This window comes from Euprymna scolopes, chromosome 3 (assembly GCF_053919585.1).
Source record: "Euprymna scolopes isolate OS-2025 chromosome 3, ASM5391958v1, whole genome shotgun sequence".
Taxonomy (NCBI): domain Eukaryota; kingdom Metazoa; phylum Mollusca; class Cephalopoda; order Sepiida; family Sepiolidae; genus Euprymna; species Euprymna scolopes.
The window spans coordinates 44,159,326-44,180,447 of NC_136484.1; positions in this window are offsets into that span (position 1 = coordinate 44,159,326).

The following is a 21,122-nucleotide window of genomic DNA, read 5'->3' on the forward strand; positions in this document are numbered from 1 at the left end:
TTTCATCAATCCCTCACACCTTCTTAGTCTTCATCAGTTTGTCACACTCTGTGTGTCACATTTCGTCAGTCTGTCTGACTTTATAAGCCGTTATCATTTCGTTGGTACGTCACGCTTAATTCTTAAAAGGCGTTTTTGTCGCTGGACACTTAGATTGGGTGGACGCACCTTTGGGAATATCGGTACATTTTTACTAAGAGATGCTTCTGCTTTTTAATTGAATTTTTATTGCATCACATAAAAATCTCAGAGAGACTAGAGGAGTAATTACTATCAAACAGCCATCTTGGATTTCCAAACTGATTGTGTCGAAATTCTGTCACCTTTTACAGCTAGGGGGTTTTGTCATTTAATCTAAAGAACGAATTAAATTAATGAACTTTGAAAAAAATCAGAGCTGTTGAACTTAAACCAGTTAAAAGTCAAGCCTTTACACAATTCGTTACTGTTGGATTGACACTAGTGGACTCTGCGCAATGTTGTTCTAACTCTAAAATAAACCGTTTGTGATGACATTATAGCTATGCACAATTGCTCATGCAAGAGAAGATTATCAACGCTATATGAAAAAAGAAAAGAAAATGAAAGATGCAACATTTGAAAATAAAAAGAAAAAATGTCTTGTTAACAAATTTGTAGTGTAACAATAGCCGAAATGTATTTTTCATCAATAGTCGATAAATAGTTTATAATGCTTAAGAATCGCCATTCGAGGTGATAAAAAAACTGTTGATAATCTAATTTATCTTTTTTAGATTTAAGCATTATGCTATAAAGAATATAGAGTCTTATGAAGCGATATTTGATTTTGATTAGATTTAAGTATTTTCCTCCTGAAAACATACTTTCAAGAAGATTCAATTCTCTGAAAAAATATTTCGATTATTATGAAGAATGTTACAATTGATACATTTTGTATAATGATTTACATAATGCTAAGACAATGAATCTTTATTGCTAAAAATAAAAGTTATCCCCCTTACACTATTCCAGTTATTATTGTGCATATTTACACCTGTTTTTATCTTCTCAATCTAAACCCTAAATTAGTTACATCTCGCAATAACTTCACGTTTTTATGAGTAAAACAATAGCGTTGAAAGAAAGATGCAATTATGTAACTGGTTGTTTTTTTGGCTTAATTTTCGTCAACTCTTTTCTCGGAATATATTTGCATAGCAACATAAAATTACATCAAGCTTAAAATTATTAATAGAGATGATATTAAAGATATCTTTTATTATAACTTGTCTGTATTTGAACCACAGTTTTTAGCAAACATAAAAACAAACAAACACATACAAAAGACTTTCCATTATAAAATAGAGTCTCTGTTGTTGAACGACATTGCCCATATGTTTTTGTACATTAATACTTTCGGTCCTGGATATGGCCTTAAACTATATCCGATGGTGAGGGCCCCAGCTTGCAGGCTTTAGGGAGTGTGGAACCACCCTTTAATTGGCATTGCTCCCAGGTCCACTCTGACCCGGATTGGTAGCACCTGTTAGGGTCCCAACTATGTGTTTAATAGAATACGACTTAAAAAAAACAAACAAATATACTATATTAAAAAATCGTTCTTTAAAATCACCAGATTCGGCATTAAATAACCTGAAAAGGGTCGATATGCCGTAAAACAAAACAACCAACCAACCAACCTTAATACTTTAAACTTTGTTTTCCTTATTTGGATTGTTTATTATATTTTATAACAGAATTTTGAAAATTTAATTTAATTTTACAAAATCGTAAGATGGATAAATTATCACTTTTATAAAAAATAAATTAAGAATTGGTTTCATTTTATGCTGCTTATAAAAATATTATCTAAAGATAACTTTCGAAACATCCAGTCCTTTTATGAATACTAAAAATTTGAAAGCAAGAAATGACTTTGTAATTTAAGGTCTCAATAGTTCGTTAGTTTTGTTAAAGTTCAAATACTCACGGTTTAAGTCAATTGGTTTTTCATATATCTATAAAGAATAGGTGAATAAATATCTGATTTTATTTATTAAAGAAAAACTATTATCAGAAAAAGCAGATCAGGTCAGCACAGGGATCTTGCCATATAAGAACAGGATATAAAATCTGAAATATATATATATACATTTAATATGTGTTAGAGACAGGATATATTTTATTTTTGAAAAAAAGATCAAAATTCAAATAATTATGGGATGTATTACTTAATATTTTATACTTAGGAGATTCTTGAAACTACAGAGTAAATTTCAAAGAAATAGAATAGTCTAACTAAGTTCGCCATTAGTGAATATCGTCTATGATACGTTCACAAATTGTTTCATCGATCCATCTGGCAGGATATGCTGTATACATGCTTCTATACCATACCAGCTCGCGTCGCTCGCAACAATTATTTCTAATTTTGGGTCGCAATAGGTTAAAAATAGATCGGACGTCAGCGTCTTTTTAATTTTTTCAAATGTGTCCTGACATTCTTTTTTCCATATCCATGGTGTTTCTTTCTTTAATAACTCGTTAAGCGGAGCTCTTAGGTCGTGCATTACTTTGATAAATACTTGGTAATAGTTTGCGAGACCTAAGAAACTCTGTAGAGTCGTCACATTATGTGGTACCGTCATGTTTTTAATTGCTGTCGATCTTTCCGGTCTGGGCGTCGACCATCTTTATTTATTATTTGCCCTAAATATTTGATTTCGTCTAAACAAAATTCGCATTTGTTTTCTTTCACCTTGAATCCGTGTTCGTTTATTCTTGTGAATACTTCTTTTAGAAGCTCTTGGTGTTCACTTACGGACGCGCTCCTGATGATTATGTCATCTAAGTATGCACAAACACAATCTATTCCGTTCAGCATTGTATCCATTGCTTGTTGGAAAATCGCCCGCGCGACTTTGATCTCGAAGGGTAGACGGTTGTATCTGAACAACCTAGTGTGCGTGTTAATGCATATCTTTGAGCATTCTTCTTCCATAGGAATTTGTAAATAGGCGTCGGACAAATCTATTTTTGAAAAAAGTTTGCCACTATTTAGTCTGGCAAATATCTTCTCAGGGGTTGGTAAAGGGTAGTGGTGGTTTTTTTAATTTATCGTTTAGGCCCGTAGAAAAGTCTGCACAGGCTCAAATTTGTTCCGACTTTTTTTACGTACACTGTAGAGGCTGCCCAGAGGCTAGTTTCGATTTTCGATAAGATGCCTGTTTTTTCGAGTTTATCTAGCTCGCTATTTATTTTGTCTAAACCGGCGAACGATACGTTCCGTTTATTCTTAAACACCGGTGTTACATCCTTTTTTAGCTCGAACAAAGCCTTAAATTTATTGCATCTTCCCAGTCCAGTAGTAAATATTACTTGGAATTTCTTTTTTAGATCGTTTTACATATTTTCTGATTTTGGGGTGCAACTTGTTATTTTTCTACAAAAAGTGTTCATTGTTTATCCCAAAGATTGAATTTTTCAATTCAGTCAAATCCCAGTAAGTTCTCCCTTTCCTTAATTACGAAGATTTTCAGTTTCTTCGTCGTGCCATTTAAATTAATGGGCAGGATGACGTCTCCTGTCACAGTTCGTGCATCTTTACTTGACTTTTGAAGAGTCGGTTTACCCAGCTTTTTCCAAGTTTTGGCATTTATTAACGAAAAATCCGATCCAGAGTCAAGCTGAACTTTCACTTGTTTGTCGAAAATATTTACTGATACATATTTTCGTAAACTATTTTTCCCTTGTCGTTTGTTATCATTTGGTGTACTCTATATTTTGTTCTGCATCAAACACTCTTATGTCCAACTTTATCGCAATTGTAGCACCTGATATTTTCATAAGGACAATCCTTTTCCAAATCACATCTTCTGCAATTATTACCTGATACTGTCTTTTATAATTCCTTTGATTATTATCGTAATTTCGTTTTCTGTAGTTATTATATTGACTCTTATCGTAATTTCGTTTTCTGTAGCTATTATAATTTGCGTATTTTTTTTAAATTTTGACTAGTCTCAAAATTTCTTTGTCCTGGGTTTCTGAAAGCTTTTTCAGCCGCAACTCCTTCTTCTATATCCCTGGAATCTTTTTTTTTAGTGATACTGCCCTTTGTCAATCCTCTGCTAATTTCTGCAATGTCAGGCCTTATTCTGTTTCTAATTTTGAGAGAAAGCATCTTCGGATCTCTGATTTTTTGTGGATACTAAACCCTGTGCATTTGAAATCGCCCACCGTCAGTTCTGATAATTTTAAGTTGTCGCAGTTTTTGTTTACTACTGACGCGTGACAGGTATTGTGTTGGAGAAGGTTGTATTACTTTCTTGTATGGAATTAGCTGTTAATCTTTCTAACAGTTCTTTCTGTTCAAGTTGCATCTGTGCGTACCTTTCTTCCTGCCTTTCTATGCATTTTATGTCGTTAATTTTGTCCTTCGTCTCTTTCTGCGTATAGCGCTCGCTGTTCTTTTTGTAAAATCTGCTGATTCTGCATGAACTGTGTCATTATTTTAGCAAATTCCTCCATCATGTTTTAGTTTTCAAAGATTAGAAAAATCAGTCTATTTTACTAATTCACTTTTTACAATAACAACGAACAACCGTTTTTAGGTTCGCTTTTTTTGTGTCAACCGAATTCTATCGATATATTATTTTTTTGCGTTGACCCTTTCTTTTTCCCTTTTTCTATTGAGGGATAAAAAATGTATTTAATTTTTTCTCTTAGTCCGTTAAGTTTTGATTATGTACAAGAAAAAATCCTTTCTTGGTACAGCTAAAAAAATATCACTTTTCTCCTCCAAGACAATTTGCATAAATTAGTTCACAGTGAACTAGCGAAAACACCTTTTTTTCTTTTGACTTTCGTAGTCACTTTGAAATGGTCACCTTTCTCCTTCAAGAAAATTTGCATAATTTAGTTCACGGTGTACTAGCGAAAACCTTTTTTTTCTTTGACTTTCGTAGTCATTTTGAAATGGTTATTGGTATTTTGCTTTCAAGTATCCAGTGTTCGAATATCTCGTTCGACAATTTTGTAGTTATTTTCTTTTGTTTTTGTTTTGTTTTTTGTTTTTTTCGACCGTGATAACTTTCCGCGTAAATTATTTTTCGAGTAGTATTGCTGTGTCTAACAGTGAATTCTCGAGTAAATCTTTTTCAAAATCATCGATGTTACTGCTGTGTTCAACAGTAGATGTTTTTTTTTCTTCTAGCACATTTTTTTTCAATCTTTCTCAAGTATTTTTCGTACACCACTGTTGAGTTTAGTAGTGTATTTTTCCGCGTAAGTCTTTTTTCGAATTCTCAAGACCACTGTTGTGTTTAATAGTGGATTTTATCCTACGTAAGTCTTTTTTCGAATTCTTGACGCCACTGTTGTATTTAATAGTGGATTTTATTCTGTGTAAGTCTTTTTTTCGAATTTTCGACGCCGCTGTTGTTTTAATAGTGGATTTTATCCTGCGTAAGTCTTTTTTTTCCGAATTCTCGACGCCGCTGTTGTGTTTTAATAGTGGATTTTATCCCGCGTAAGTCTGTTTTCGAATTCCCGTCGCCACTGTTGTGTTTTAATAGTGGATTTTATCCCACGTAAGTCTGTTTTCGACTTCCCGTCGCCACCGTTGTGTCTGCACAAATAATTAACAATAACACGGAAAGTAAATGTATACAATAATGTATTAGGAAGAAAAGTTATATACATATTAACATGCCTTCAGATATACTTCAGTTGAAGATATTCCGGCAGGTGCCGTGTTGCATGTCTTACTGGAGGCAACATAGGCGTCTTGCCTATTTGGCGGTCGTTGCCGAACTCCCCCGGTATTGGTGATTGATACCTTTATATATCTCACTCACCTGCCTATGTTAATTAGTGGGCGTCTCCACAACACTTTTTTTTTGTATTTTTTCTCTTCATGAACAACTTTTTTGCCTGTAGGGTGAAACTAGAAAACTTCCAGGGTATATCCTAAGGCTTATGGAAACTTTTCTACGCTCGAATCAGACGATGTCAAAGTAGGATAAGAAGATACAACAGATCTGGGTGAATCTTCGCCAACCGGGTAACTATTCGATGTATGGTTTACGCTGGTTACCAAATTTCTGTATCAACATAAACTCGAAAATATAACGGAAGAGAAGCTCCAAACTTGTCCTGTTGATATTTTCCTCAAATATCGTCTGTCATGAATTCTATTTTCTGTTCGAATATTTACTTGACAATAAAAATGATGAATGGATAAAAATAATTATATAAATTACCCGGAGTTCTAAGCCAAACTTTATATGTTCCAATCTGATTGACTTGAATTTTCAATCGTCTCGTCATAACTCAAGAAAATGCTTTAGCATGCTTTTTGTATCTTGTCAAGTTATCTTTATCTTGTCAAGTACTCAGGGCATCCAATAGAACGTCCATATATTTACACATTTGTTTTAAAAAAGAACTTTTCATTAATTTTATTTTTTTATTATTGAATAAAGTTAATATTTTATTTGTTCCAAATTGAAAAAGACATTAAAGTAAATGTGTCAATGAATTATGTTCGGTACTTTTGCACTTTAAATCCCGTTTTTTTTCCGTGAATGTCGCTCGGCAAAAAAAAAAAAAAAGACGCGAGCAAGCAGGCGGTAAAAATTGGAAAAAGGACAGAAAAGAGTTTGAAAGGAAAGGAAAAGAAAAAGCAGAGTATCATTGCCTTTCTTTAAGCAACAAGTCTTGTGACAGGGGGGAAAGAATAACGGCATTTTTTAACGGGCTGTAGTATAAACTCCCCAACTTATCCATTATAAGAATGGCTTTTGGAATACACGTCCCTGACCTCGAAAGCTATTCTAAAGATGGGGAGATTCATATCGTTAGATTTCACACATCTTAACAAACATAATATATCTATAACATCAAATATGCACAAAGACCACAGCATGCAATCAGGCGTAACGGGATGAAACGCAGAAGCATCTGTGTAACTTTATTACTATCAATATAGTTTTACCACTCAGATATACTCACGTATGGAGGATCAGTGTTGTAGTTAACACTGAGATTGATAGTTGAAATATAAAAACTCTCTATCAAATTTTATATTAATAATATATATACCCGGCTTTGCCATGAAACAATAATGGCATTTATTTCGTAATCTGTAATGCAGTCATACGTTACGTAATATGCTATGATGTCATATACGACTTAATATGTCATGCTTTCTTATAGGATGTATATTGTGAACAAGCAAACAAACAAACAAACAAACAAATAAACAGACGAGAATAAAACTTTACCATAATAGATATGAAATAGTGTATATATATATATTTATATATATATATATATATATATATATATATATATATATATATATATATATATATATATACATGCATACATATCTATATATAAATCTCTCTCCACTTCTCATCTACTCTGTAGGTCTTCAATAATTAATAACCTAATATTTAAATACAACGTAACTAGGTCTTCTATAATTAATAAAATTTGTAAATACAACGTAACTAGGTCTTCTATAATTAATAAACTTTGTAAATACAACGTAACTAGGTAATAGCGTAACCCACGCTGCTTAATGTTTGTTTTATATTAAAGTTTGTAAAACAACTTTGTCGTCCAGTTAAATTATTGAACGAATCTGTAGTTAAACCTGAAAGAAAGTTGTCGACTTCATTTCCCTTCAGCCTTGTAGGAATCTTAAGATTGTAAAATGAAACGTAACGATAATCTATGTAAGGGACAATCAGATAACATGGAACATGATATTTTGTCATCTTAACCCCCAGAGACTTACCGAGACTTCGTGGCTACATGCAGCAGAAACAGAATTAATATCTGAACAAAAGAGTGCTTATTCAAGACAGACAATGTAAAGTTCTCCTAACGTTGGGGACATGACTTGTATGCCTTGTGCACGTGTACGATACACTGCACTATTATTTGCCCAAACCCTATCAAATAACGGTTAATAAGGATTCAGTAATTAAGTCGCTTGTGGCATGAACTGAAAGCTTAGAATGTGCCGAGCAGGAATTCAAACATGCATTTTATGTTGTCTCTAACGTAGTGGAATACGGGTAAATAAAATAACGTTTATACTTGCCGACATACGAGTTACCTTCAATAATTTCCCAGACTTGTTTTGTACATGAATTTAAAATGGTTGCAGACTCTTGGAAATTTAGTATGTCATTACTATATATCTCATAAGATGATTAACCAATTTTCTTTTCTTTCAAGTTCAAACGGAACAGCTATAGCAAGAATTTCAATACACCCTAACAAAGCCTGATTGTTACAGCTGGTGAACTTCAAAAATGCAATCTCGACGTGAGGGCACTTTAAAAGAATGATATGCAATGAAGTTTTATTTTAAACTTCAACACGCATGAAATGCTTCAGATTGCTTTTGGACCATGCTGCCTGGATCGAGCATCAACTTTTCAGTAGAATAAGAGATTCGAGAAAAACAGGGAGTCTGTGAGGGATGGTGAGAGGTCTTGAAGTCAGAACGCAAGAACACTAGCGTCGGCGGGAAGTCAACAAATACTGGGCGGATGGCGGTGATCAGACTGATTTTGGTGTTTTGGGAGGACATGTTGGTGATATTCTCAACGTATGACCGAACGAAGTAATTCAGCGATTTCAGGTCAGGGGAGTGAGTGCAGTGAGAGCAGGGATCTTATAGTCGTAGCGCTCCTTCTGAAGCCAAGCTTGGGTCTCTTTGGACTTCTGCCACACCCAGAGTCTATCACCAGCCAGCTGATTGCACAGGACGGTTACCACACTCTTCGGCACATGCAAGTACACTTTTGTGTTGACTTTCAAGACAACTTTGAAGACGTAAAATTACATGATGTGGCCCTCACTTGACGCCACACGAACGGTCATAACCGTGGCCGGAGGCAATTCAGCAATGCGTTTAGAGCGGCGTTCTGGCACTAGTCTTGTTGCCATAACTTGGATCGGTAGAGAGCATGAGTTATACAGCGGCGCATCTCCGATCTCGCTCGGTGAACCTTGTGTTACTTTCAGAATGCGATTTGTGCACAACTGGCCAATTTGTAGATAGTCTGCAACAAGAAATGACAACCGGTTTTTTTTAATAAACTGTAATAGAAATACGTCGTCTTTTCTAGGGTGAATATTTTATCGTTTCACCCTGTAAATATTTCATGACTTTCGGCGTTTAATCGGATATGACATTATTTCCATTTCGAAGTAATGTGAAAATGTCATTCTTCATTAGATTAAACATCCGATCGAAATATTAGTAAAAAAACAAACAAAAAAAAACTGTAGAATAATCAAAAACATGTAAACCAGATTGAACTGACGTCTATTTCATGATACATTGCACTTAACATAAATGCTGATTATTTAAACTTAAATTGAATATTAAAAAGATTAGCTAGGCTAATAACTTTTAGCACCTTTAATATATATATTTTTACACACATCTTAATTTTGCGTCAGTTAGAATACATGGTGATTTTGTTCTCTATTGCCTTGAAAAGTTGAAAAAACCTACTTTCACCTCAGACCTTAAATAGCAGACTTTAACCTGTTGCTAAGTTTGTTGAAGAATAATTGCATCACGCCCCATCTCCAGAGGTATATGACTCCTGATACAATCCTCTACTTGCATAAAGAGCAGAAGATTCTAATATTGAATAATACTACCATATCTGAAGAGGTACCGTATAGTGCACAGTATTGTCTCTTGACAGAGTACAACGGTGATATTTTATTGGAATCACTCCAGACAATGAATGAAGTCATATGATGTAAAGGGCTAAAATACTACTGCGAGGTCAGAAACTAGCCAACGATAGTTGTTTACTGATAGATTACAATCCATATAAACGCATTCCTTAGATCTGTTTCAGAAACATCGCTCATGGAATGTGAGGATTAAAATAACAAAATAAGGAAATAAATCTTGTACAGTATGATGTATTCTCGTCTCTAAACCTTTCTACTCCGAATATGATATTGTGAATATTTCTTCACTTTATCCTTATTATATCATAGATGTTCAACTCAATTTCAATAACTTGTTCCTCATTGCAAAATATTCTAAGCAAGAACTCGTTTTGCTTCCTCAAGCACAAATAATTTTCCTTGTTTTTTTTTCTGTTGGCCGTAACAGTAAATAGAATTTGCATAAACAGTTCTATTATAAAAAACTGATTAAATGAATGATAAATAATTCAATAATTTTTTTTTATTTCTATTTTTTATATTTATTTATTTATTTATTTATCTACCAGAATTTATTTTCAACTGTGGATGGTACTTATTCCAAAGGTTCTTTCGGGTAATAACCCATCACCAGTAGAGAAAACAATCTTGAGAGAATTTGTTTCTGATGATTGAGTGTAGTGTCGTCTTCTCCGAATATAATGTCAACCCAAACTTGTATTAAACCGTCATAACAGCAATGCAAGGGTTGCTTGTTCCATTCATCATCGCTTTATCTGTGATATTTTTCCTCGTTAAATGCATAATCTATCCATCTCATTAATTTTTTAATGGGTTTGAAACTTAACATTAGAAAATTCCCAAATTGTTTGAAACCTCGTCCTTACGTAAGGCTTTTTGAATTCACAAATATCAGCTTGTAATCTATCACCTTGGATAATCAATAAACAGTTGTTAAAATCACAAAAAAAAACATATATATCATTAATATCGCAAAATGGAAAGCTTTTTAGCATTTTATTATGTGTTTCAACACATTTCCATGAAAAGTGTTTTCGGTGTACATAATTGTTACGTCTATGTCTTGTGGATTTATGTTTATGAGCAGTTTGAATCCATGCCTGCATATTCGTGGAAAAACAGTTAATGAAAATGCTAATGAATCCAGGCTGAACTCCCATAAAAATAATTCTAGACACTTTAACAAAAATCTCTTAAAGGAAGTGAATAAAACCATGCGACTAACGAGAGTGAAAACCTTTATTTTGGGATTATGTAATCAAATGCAACCTGTCACTAATGATTTTAATCTAAAAGTGACACATCTAAAAATGACTTGCTATTCAGTGGATCGGCAGTAAAAAAACATTGCTTGGTAAAATTCTTCAGCACAAGCAGTAAGAGGCGCGGCTGGAACGCTAAGTGTTTTGGTTTCGCCACTGGCTGATGAAACAAGCTAATTGTTTTAACTTTGGAAATTATTACTATATATTAGGTACAGTATGATATTCAAGTAAAAGTTGGTTCTGTAATAATAAATACGAAATTTGTTTTAATTACAAAGTATTTAATAGTATTTTACGACACCGCAAGACCGATCCACCCCCCTTCACCGCCAGTTAAAGAATGATTACTTATTATTAATTCGAAGAGGAAACGGAAATTCCAAGTTTTTTCTTTGGTTTGTACCGTTGTTCTTTATCTCTCTATCCACACACACGGCACAGAAACACGCACACATACATACATACATACACACATATATATATATACATATATATATATATATATGTATATGTGTGTGAGTGTGTAGTCATTCACACAGAATACAGTTTCGTTGTATCACAGTGCGGCTAGACTAGTAACATTCCTGCCAAGGATTGAAACTAGAAGCATCGCGTTGATAGTCGGTAGTTCTACCCACGGGAGCGGCGCCCACAATGGCCTCAACAAATGTCTATTTCAAACAAACTTTCGTCCACCACTTTTATATTGCTCAAGCCGCTATTTATAAACAAAGAGTGAGACTCGCATTTAATGGCAATTACGTAGCTGGTGGAATTATTTTCGAAAGTGCTTTACCCAAAGAGGGGTCACAAAAGATATGCAGTCATCCATATACAGTACTGTTTTGTTGTACCATAACTCATCAGTGCGGCTAGACCACAGCTACGGAGATATAGAAGGAGGTCAGTGTACATGACAGCGTGACTTCATTGCCAGATCGACCTGTAAGTAAAGGATGCCTACTAAGAGAAGCTGCCTACAGTTTCCTGTGTTCAACCACGTAGCCGCGATAATAGGCGGAAAAATATATTTCCTTGTCCTTAGAGAATGGCCTTGGTAATTTTATGAAGGTAGTCAAAACGTGCATGTATTTTCATCTAAAGAGAAAGAAAAATTCTATATTTGGATAATTATATAATTACATTTTTTGGTTCCCTCAATAAAAGGAGGGTGGGCCTGTACATTCACCCTTGTCCGTTCACCCGTTTGTCTGTTTGCAATTTTCTCGATAATTACGCTTTAGAATTTTTTTAAATTTAGCACAAACATTAGATATAATATGAGTAAAAAAGTAAAAGAACGGATTTTCCGGGTAAACTCCGGTTGCCTCCCCCTCCTAGAAGCACCTTCTCGTAAAACTGGCTAAAATTGACACTTTTGTGCTTATTAAAAAAAATGATGGGCTGGAATTTTATAAAACTTTCTGAAAAGTTGTAACTAAGTTATTTTTATATAATTTCTTTGTTTATACTTCGCGATAACTCTTGAGTGTGCCCCAGCGCTTTTTAGGGTTAATAAAAACACTCTGTTTAATGATGATGATGGCCTGTTTCACAACTCCTAGTGAGCGAAAAATAATAATAATAATAATAATAATAATAATAATAATAATAATAATACTCACCCCCCTATGGTAGATGTTTACTATATTTTCTTATAATCGTAGATTATAAGACCGTAATATCGTAAATGTTTACTATATGTCCTTATAATGTTCTTTATAATGTACACATTATAGTATGATTGTCTTTTAAATTATTTCTATAATTATGTGAACTTTATTTTCGTATTCATGTATTCTGCCCTGATATAAAAATGAAGACTATAGCGGAGTATAGGCTGCCTAATCATGTAACTGATGAAACTACTCTACACATTTTGATGGAAAACGTGATACAAAGATGAACGTAGAAGTACAGAAACCCAAGACTTTAAATATAATTTCTGTATTAAAAGTAATAGTTATTTAAATATTTCAACATATAATCTTTATATTTTATCTATATAAATAAAACAGTGCATCTATGTGTGTGTAAATATCTAACAGGTAAACTCTTAAACTACTGGTCACATAACACTGAAATTCTCAGAAAATAATATTCATCCACCAAAGATGGTTTATAGTGAGTAATCCCTTTGTTTACATACACGAATAAGGCGTATTGACATCGGCAAATTAATATGTAAAATGTGCAAATTGTTTCCTCAAGCATGGTTCGAGCGAAACCGGCAATCATCGGTTTAAGCCGAGCGTTGTAACAGATGCATACTAATTTAAAAACAAACAAACCAGGAGAACAATTACAAATGCAAATAATCAAAATAACAAAAACCTTCCTTTAAAGAACTGAAAATATTTTATTTATTTCATTATTTATTTATTATTTTTTTTCTTGTATCATTATTTATCGGACTACTGTTGAGTGTGATTTTCACAACGTTTCGGTAGATATAACCTCCGACCCTCTTCAGGTGTATCTTGTCGAACTCGGGAATTGTTCTTTCGAACTCGGAAATTTGGACGGAATTTCGAGCGGAACCCTTTTACTTACTTCATGGGGGTAGCGTGCTCTTGTCCCGTCATCCATGAAAGGATAGAGGTCTTAAGTAATTCGCAAATGTATATTTCGGTTGCCCATATCTTTTGGTACTTGTGCAGTGTACGAATCATAACAGGATTGAAGTAGGGTCGACAAATGTTCTTCCTTTCTATTGAAATCGTTACAATCAGTCATTTTCTATTGAATCGGTTAATTGCTTGCTCTAGTTAGGACCCGATTTCCTGCAATGTACTACGGGGAAGCTTCACATGTCTCCCCGCAGTGACTTAGTTCGAAATATATTGTAATTAACATTGCACTGTAGATAAACTATTCTTTTTTTTAAATTAAATTTTCATTGAATAACGGCTTCACTTAATGTTCAGAGTGCAAAAAATCAAGTACCATAGTTATAGTGTTTATAGTTTAACTCATTACGAACGACCCATTGCTTTCTCAAAAAGTTAATTGTTGATTTTATGAAATTAATTTTTCCGAAATCGATTGCACTAAAGTTAAACGTAAAAAAGTCATGTCATGTTCATTTGTCTTTTAAAAAGAAACATTCGTTTTGAACGCGCACCAGTCTAATAAAATAATCTACGATTGATTTGGCATCTTTTGTGCAGCAATAAAACTTATAAAATGCAATTGTAATGTTATGTTGTATAAAAGTGTTTACTTTGGTCCAAATCGGATTCCTTTTTTTAATAACACTTTTTTTCTTTAGTATAGATGTTTGATACTCATCAGACGCATTCCGATGCAGAACATCCGGGAGAATACTCATAGGCACATTAAGTATTGTGTCAAATTTAAAAACAATAAACCCAGCCCTTTTGAGTCCACTGGTACGAACTTTGTCTGTCTGTCTGTCTGTCTCTCTCTCTCTCTTTTACGCACACACACAACGTTCATTTTATATAATACTAGATATAGAGATATAGAGTTGGTTCCTATGGAGTCCGAAACGGTTAAGCCGACTATTTTAGAATTTTATAAAAATATATTTTCTGTCCAAGTGTGTTCTTAGATAGGTTTTGAATTGGAGTGTACTCGATTAGATCAAAAATCGATATTCGAAAAAATTCGATTAAGAAAGGAACAGTCCGATTTTGATCAAAGTTAACACCTTGATACATCCTAACATCATTAGTGTATTTTTTAAAGTTTTATCAACGCACAAGTAGAAAGGTATGGCGTATAAAATCAACATTCGGTTCGTTGTTGAAATAATGTTATATAGCCAGAGTATATAACGTGTGTATATATTTACAAGTGTTTTCAACGTGTGTAATGGCATGTTATATACTGAGCATATACGCATGTATATGTAACTTGTTTGTTATGGTATATTTTTATCATCATCCGTATCTTTTCCTGAGTGTTGAATGAATACTTGTCAATACATATGGTCGACTATATAATGCATGTGCACGTTTAATGTGTATAACGTATAGATACGTTTAACAAACAGTTCAACAAACGCGGAAATATAACAATTTACAAACAGTTTCCTACGGGACGAATAAACATGTTTCTGGGGTCTATTTAAGCCAAAAAGAGGGGACTTACCTATTTTTATCAGTTGGCGGTCTTCCCCCAGCATTTTTGATGCGGTATATTTTTCTTGATCGCTGCATCTTGCTATGCGCCCGCTCTTCAATTCGACCAATCCTCGAACTAAACTAAGTGGTGTGTCCTCTTACTATCTCTACGTATATATGTCTTCCTTTCTAATTACGTCATAACCGCTACGTAGCTTTAAAGAATAAATCGTCTGATCATTATCATCCATTTATTCGTTATTTATGAAAATAAGATTCATATTTGTTCTAAACTTCCATCTTACAAAGTTAAGATTTCTAATATATAATTTAGCTGATAAAACATGTAGATTTCGAATAAGCACAGCCATAATAATAATCGTCTATGTCACTTAATGTTGTTCCAGCAGTACATAATATAACAACAGTGACGCGTTCGAAATGACTTTGTAATCATATTACAATCGAACCATTGGTCAGTTTCCTTATGTCTTGATTTTAACTTTTGTGAGAAGTTTTTTGAGGATTTGCAAAACTATACCTTTTTTTAGAAAGGTTATTGTCTCAGGAATCTGAAAATCAATGCTTGCATTTTCCCAGATGTGTATATGGCGGTCATATTCGAATTTACAAAATGGCGTCCGTAAATTGTACGGTTTGTAATATCTCGGCCTCTAAATAAACTGGAACACTGATTTTAACTGCTAAAACTACGTTTTCAGTACCAAACATGTAAATGGTTATAGTTATAAAGCAACAACGTTTTTAACATTAATCCTTAGATGCATAACTGGGTCCAAACTGATCTGGTGTGGTTGTTTTATTACAATATCTTTTGAAATAAAATATGTATATATCATTTATAAATTCATATTCCAGCCATTCCTAAAAAATATCGTGCTTTTATATCACTAAGTAAAAGTGTTACTTTATCTCTGATAATTTAAGCATTTGTAGTTTTTGTATTGCTACTCTAAACCTCTATACGTGGACCTTCAATAACCAAACTGTGGCTGATATTTACTGCAGAAATTATTACAAAGACACAACCATGTCATGTATGGGTTTAAATCCAGTAAACAGGTAAAATACAAGTCAAGCAGTGAATCACCATCGTTCAAGTCACCCCGTGCACGGGAGAACCCTCAGGTTCTGACAACTCGCACTGCCTGTCCACTATGACATACGCAACAAGAAGATGATGGATCTTCTCAATGTTCATGGCTACGCTGTTTCACATGGCCATGCGCTTCTCATGGGAACTGCTCTGGAAAATGCTGTTGTAGAAAACACCAGAGCCTATCATTAACTCTATGTACAACATTCCTGAAGAAGAGAACCTTTGTATTTTTCGCAGTAGATAACACAGATTTTGCAGAGCCTACTCCTGATGGGAAAGTAACCATCCACGGAACCATCAAGGTAGTGTACCAGAAAGGTCACCTTCTAAAGAACCTGTCGCAGAACCTCTAATCATAGATGATGCAAGAGTTTATCAGTCACCCCCTACTATGTAGACATGCTTTACTGTGACAAGCCAAAACAACAACCTACACACAGCCTCACAACAGTTTGCCATCAGCATTGGAATCTCAGGATCTTATCAGATGACACAACTTGGATGGGTTGTTGCATCTGAATTATCCAGAATCAAATACCGAGATCCTCCCAGCAAGATCCTGCTCTGAGGGTAAAGACACGAAGATTAAATCTAAAAAGAAAGCAAATAACATCCTCCTGGAAGTCTTCACCAGTGCTGAGGTTATCACATTATTCCAAAAATGGAAGGAACAGAAATCCCAGAATGCGATTGAAGCAATTCTGTACTTGTAGCAGCAACTCGAACTGCTGACCTAGAACTCTATCTGCACGCTGGAACATAGACCGCCTCAAGTATAAGCGAATCTGGCCAAGATACATTGCAGATATGTATGACTTGAGGACCAATCACCCACAGACATAGGAAGAACAACGAGCAGGCAATATATCACGAAAAGTGTAATTCCCTTTGTGTCCGTTGGGGTAGAAAATGCGTGCGAACACTTGAACAAACTGAGGAAGACTAGCTCTGACATCATAGGCATCTCCAACAATGCTAATTCCAGAAAGAGATTTTTTCCTGGTCACACAAGAACTTTCATATCTGTCAAAAGAATTCAAAAGTTAGTTTTACACAGAAGCCGACAGAATCATAGAGCATCATGATGTTGACCAAGTGCAGTCTAGAGGGTACATCATACAGTCAACAAGATCAAGCAAACCATACTCAGCCATGGAAACCCCTTTACGACTAAAGGGGACAAACTGTTCAATGTGATCCTTTATACCTAAATTTTTTTTATTACATTTTCACCCCAAACAAGGCACATTGCCACTTTTGTGTAGGGGGCTACTATCAGGGGAAACAACTATTGGGGTACTATGTAGGGATTTGGGCAGCAAGATGTTGGTTCACGTTGCACTTGAACTTATGCATGTCAGTACAGTTGGGGAAACAGTGACCTGGAATGGAATTCCAAAGTCTAGCAGTTCTGGGGAAGAAACTACTGGTGTAGAAAAATATTTTACATCTAGGGATCTCCACAGTGTGGGGGTGGGATTTTGCAGCTTGTCGGGTCTGTCGAGGGTGTTCACGTCGTGGTGGCACAAGTGTTTGCAGTTCATCAGAGCATTCACCATTAAAATACTTATAGAACAGGCAGAGGGATGCAAGGTTTCCTCGATGGAACAGAGGCTGAAGCTTAGATGCCAGTTTAGGGCCTATCAGATTTGCGACTCTCTTTTGAACCCTGTCAAGGAGCGAAAGACTAGTAGCTGATGCACCATCCCAAATATGACAGCAATACTCCATACATTGACGAATGGTTGCCTTATAGAGGTACAGAATACTTTCGGGTGTTAGTAGTTTTATAGCACGGTAGAGAGAGCCCACCTTCCTCGCAGCGGCCCTGGCAATGCCCTCGATGTAATTGTTCCAACTCATGTTTCCTGTGAACGTTAGGCCATGGAGCTTGAAAGACGTACTCTCAGATAAAGAGTCGTTGGCCATTGCTATAGGTGGTAGAGAAGGTTTCTTGTAATTATTGAATGAAACCAGTTTAGTCTTGGCGGCATTGAACGTGACAATCCATTTTTGTCCCCATTCCACTACTGATTGGAAGTCATCCTCTAGTGTTTCTGCCATTACTTTAGATATATGTTCATTTGTTTTCCTGTCGTGCCTGCTATAGAGTCTGGTGTCATCAGCATATATACTCATCTCAGAGGCAATTTTTTCGGGGAGGTCATTTATGAATATCAGGAACAGTAGAGGTCCAAGGATAGATCCCTGGGGCACTCCCGCATTTATATCATATTGTTTAGATGTACGACCGTCGAGGACAACCTGGATTTTTCTCTTATCTAAGAAGGATTTAATTATGTTGAGTATTCTACCAGTGATACCGTATGATCTAATCTTCCTGAGGAGACCCTCATGCCATACCCTGTCAAAAGCCTTAGATATATCTAGAGCTACCGCTCTGCCCTCTCCTGCTTTGTCCAGTGAATGGTATATGCGTTCAGAGATTACAGTGAGGATGTCTGCTGTGGAACGGGCTTGTCTGAATCCATATTGTTGGTTGGTCAGAAGTTTAGCATCTGTAAGGTGCTGGACTAGAGCATGGTTAATTAAGGTCTCAAATATTTTGGCAAAAAGTGGGAGGAGGCTAATAGGGCGATCATTTAATGGGTCAGTTCTTTCGCCAGAATTCCTGAATACTGGTACCACAGAAGCAGTTTTCCAACAGCCCGGAAAGCAAGATTCATTAAGGCATCCCAGACGAGTATGTACTACACCGGGCAGAAATTTTATAAGGATAACGTTTCAAAGCGGATCAATGGAGATGTCAGTCACCGGGCCCCTGTGAAGAAAGAGAACAAGAAAATGTTCCTTTCAAGAACTAGGAAGATTAAAATGAAACCCAGAGACTATATGGATCTGAAGGAGACCAAAGACCTATTTGAACGGCTGATAGTACTTGTCCCTTCAAGCCGACATATCAACCAGTAAGAGGCCGTAGGAAACCATGAAGTCACTTAGAAACTTACGGAACTGTTTGCTCTTGATGTCTTGATGGACATGCCACGACAAGTCTAAGTTAATCAATCTACTTGAGAAGCTGACAAGTCACCTCAAGTTGGAAGGTCTACTCACTAAGATGCAATGGATAAAGAATTTATGGAGTCCACATCTACTGATCAGCCAAGTCGGAAGATAGCCTTGGTGGATGCCATGGTGCTTGTGAATAGGTTAAGCAACACATCAATGACAGTAGTGAGAGTCAATGATTTGAGTAGCTGCTTCAATGACATACTGATGCAACTAAAACGAGATTATGATGAAATCATCCTCGTTTTCGACACATACACGGCAGATTCTCTGAAGCGTGCAACCAGAGATAAACAAAAGCAAGGAAAAGCTTCTATTCACTATACAATTAGAGATAACACTAACATGGAACACATCCCAATGAGCAGGTTTCTTTCTCATGACAAGACGAAGGCTGATCGAACTGACTATCTTGCTGTCAAAACTGTAGAGTACAGCAGGGGATCATCCAAGCTTATAATCACATCTGCTTTCGAATACACTAGGAGCAACAAAGACCGTGTCCTTGAAGTAAATAACCACGAGGAAGCAGACACACTGCTGATCCACCAGGATGTGCTGGCTTCATAGCAGAACGCACCTGATGCACAGTTGGTATTTTTCTCTCCAGATAGGGACGTTTTGGTGCTAGTCACAGCAAACTATGATCTATTGCTGGAAAACACGTCCATGCAGATTCCACAGCTTGATCCTCTGCAAAATGGGTACTTCAAGCAATTGGATGGCATGCTGAAATCAACGACCACTGAGGTACTCCCAGCCACTAAGTCCATCCTTGCGATGGGTGAATGCAAATGTAAATCCGGCTATTCTTCTAGCAGATGTTCCTGCAGAGCTAAGAACTTAGCCGGTACTGACATGTGTCAGTGTAGTAGCCAGTGCTAGAACAATGAAGATTCCCAAGTGATGTATGGAAGTGATGTTTATGATGATGATGATGATGATGATGATGATGATGATGATGATGATGATGATGATGCATAGAATATCATCAAACATGTCATAATGTTTAAGATGGTTACACAAACATCCAAAATTTACAGTTAAAAGACATCTCTATAAAAATAACTCTGATTTAGTATCTGTCTGACTGTCTGGGCTGTTAAATTTTTACCCGTATGATGGATTATGTATTTCACTGGGAGGTTACAAAAGATAAGAATGATAACTTGGACAATTGGATTCCTTGACACCAAAAATGTATGTTCAGTAGTTAAAATCAGTGTTCGAGCTTATTTAGAGCCCAAGATATTACAAAACGTACATTTTACGGCGGTCATTTTGTAAATTCTAATATGGCCGCCATATACACATCTGGGTCAACATAAACATGGGTTTGTAGATTTCCTAAATGATAACCTTTCTAAAAATGTATAGTTTTGCAAATCTTAAAAAAATTCACACAAAATTACGTAATGAACCTGATTACATGGCACTTGACTTTTGCAAGTTAAACTTTAATTCAAGCCATAATCTCTATTTTTCTAAAAAAACAATTTGCCTATATGTGTGTTTATGTGTGTGTCTTCCTACAAGTATATATATATATATATATATATATATATATATATATATATATATATATATATTTATATAAAATGGGTTAAGAGTGGCCTTACATAAGAGCAACATCAAAATTGCAGATAACAGACACCTCTATGTTTCAAAACACGTACACACATGCAGTGGAAATAGCTTCAAAATAATGCCAATCTTCCAAACAGACAATTATTTTATTTACTTACACAGGAAAAAAATTCATCACCAGATTCACTCCTGGACTGAACAGAGCCTAATATCATCACACAAAAACATGAAATGCAAGGTACACTCGCATGCACATCCATACACATACACATATACACACCCACACATAAATCAAAACCGGCACATTAAAACACACACACACGTGCGCGCATA